At 48.2% G+C, this 2,500-nt stretch overlaps 1 pseudogene; it reads right to left on the bottom strand.

Moving 5' to 3' along the window:
- LOC142359254 (28S ribosomal RNA) overlaps positions 1-2,500 on the bottom strand; it is an 8,540-nt pseudogene that overhangs the window by 2,600 nt on the left and 3,440 nt on the right.

Here is a 2,500-nt window from a genome sequence, read left to right on the forward strand (position 1 = left end):
TAAGTCAAGGGTTTCGAGATACGTGGCTTTCACATCGGTCTGGTCTGCCAGATAGAATAATCGTGGGAGCATGTACCCTTTCAAGATGTCAACTTTCTGCATAGGTTTAAGTGGAGAACTGTGGATTTGGTGTAACCATCCCTGCAGTTTCTCCAGTAGCTCTGGCTTTGATATTCCGATCCATGGGTCGACTCTAACCCCTAGATATTTCTCAGAGCTACCTGGTTCGATCATATTAATGGGGGTGCCGTTAATTGTCCAGTGTGGACAGTCATTGATCGTATATGAGTCTTTTGTTGGCTGGATGAAAAAGCCATGGCACTTTTCCCCCTGTGTTTTGAGGCCTGTAAGTTCACAAAAGGCCTCTAGTATCGTGATGTTATCCTTCATCCCTTCCCATGACCCACTCAGCAGTACCAAATCATCCGCGAAAGCCATAGATGTTACCTTTTTCGCGTAGTGCTGGAACCCACTCCCTTCAGACTCAAGCTTACACAGCAGAGGATCAATCGATAAATTAAATAAAATAGGAGACATTGGATCACCTTGCTTGACCCCAATGCATATTCTAATGGGGTCCGATTGATCATTTTTCAGGTGAATGCGAGTATTAACATTCAGGTACATGTTGGTAATCAGGGAGACAATATGATCGTCCACTCCCTTTTGCCTGAGGGCCATGATGATGTGCTCATGGCTCACCGTGTCAAAGGCTTTGGCTAAATCCACAAAGACCACCCCCAGGGGGCGATGTTCCCGTTTCGCGCTTCGAATCAAAAGTTGTAACAATTTTAGATTCTCCGCGCACCCTGATGACTTAATAAAGCCCCTCTGCCGTGTGTTAATAGGGCATGCCTTAGATAGCCTTACAGTTAGGATCCTTGAGAATAATCTCAAGATAATCGATCCGATGGTAATTGGGCGCCAATTATTGATGTCTTTTTGGCGCTCGGGCAAGGCCGATTTAGATATTAATACCGTCCGGCATTCTTTCACCACGTCCGGTATAACCCCTGTGGCCAACCAGAGATTGAACAATTCCATCAGCTGGGTATAGTGGGGATCAGTTTTAATGAGATCCCGCAAACTAAGCCCATCAGGACCTGGCGCCGCGTTCTTATTCATCTCATTGATGTTTTTAGAGATCTCTTTTGCCGTGATCATGGCTTGGAATGCAGAGTTGTCTGCCTGTCCCTCAGTGACAAAGGCCCCCAAGCCCTTGAATGTTCCTGACATCTCCCATCTCGACTTGAACACCGCGTGTACCTCATCGAGCGGGATGCCGCATCGCAAGGATTCCACATTATCCAAGATAATCCCGGCAAGTTTCCCTCGATCGAGGTAAAACAACCGTTGGAACCTCAGAAAATGCCCTCGCTTTTTGGCCCTCTTCTTCATCCACACCTTCGGTGGTTCAGAAGAGGGAACCCTCCGGGTTACTTTGGGCCTTCCACCTTGGACCGCTTTCAACTCGTGGGACTTAAAGAACAGACATGCACAGCGGTCTTGGGTCGCCTCATCGACCAAGGTCGATAGATCTTTCTCACCTTCAATCACTTCCTCAAACATTCCCCGAAGAACGGTCAATTTATCAGATGTTACCCAATCTGAAATGACCTTTCGATAATGGGACCTTAGTCCCCCAACCACCCGTGATTCAATGCCCGGCAGATGTAACCCTTCACTCTCAAGATATTTCTGCTTTTCCTGATCTTTTTCCCTTCTCTTTACAGGGCTCTTATGAAGCCCCCTTCTTTTGTCACTTATTTGTTTAGCTGATTTAGATGGAATATGCTCAGCAATCAATTTGTTGATGTTCTTACTTCCCTCGTACTGTTTATCCAACCTCCGTAACAACTCCACCTCCTCCTCAGTCCAACACTGCCGATGTACCCCTCTGGCTGAGCACTCCTTCGGGCGGGAGGCGGCAATCCGCTCGATATTCCTAACGGCTGGGTGCGCAGAGCGCTTATGTTGTCCCAAGCCAATTTTCGTCTCAAACGTTCGCCCACATTCCTCACAGGCCCAGCCCCCGACAGGGGGAGATGTTTCAACCCCCTTACATTTCGGATAATGGCAGGCAATACTATGATGTTTAACGTTAGTCTTACCACACTTAGCACACTGAAACAACGCTTTTTTCTTACCATGGACTCTCTTTAGATGTTCAATAAGCCCCGACATTTTCCCTATCCGGTTCCCACAACATGGACAAGATGGATTTTTGTCGGGGACCTTTACCACCGGTGTGCCCTCAGTGGGCAGGTCCGGGTAGGTACCAAGGATAGGTGGCGATGTTAACAGAGTAGGCTGCGCCAGGGCCCCTGGAGGTGAAGCTTCACCCTCCCCCTCACTCTCCTCTATCCTTGATGGACTGTCGGATACCCCTCCAACTCTCAAGGAGGTGAGTGACTCATACACCTCTGGTAACCTGGACAGCCTCTCCTGCCAGGTGGAAGAGTCAATTCCCTCAAAACCATACAATCTCGAGTTCGTAAAC

Source organism: Opisthocomus hoazin, unplaced genomic scaffold, assembly GCF_030867145.1.
Source record: "Opisthocomus hoazin isolate bOpiHoa1 unplaced genomic scaffold, bOpiHoa1.hap1 HAP1_SCAFFOLD_265, whole genome shotgun sequence".
In the NCBI taxonomy this organism is placed as follows: Eukaryota; Metazoa; Chordata; class Aves; order Opisthocomiformes; family Opisthocomidae; genus Opisthocomus; species Opisthocomus hoazin.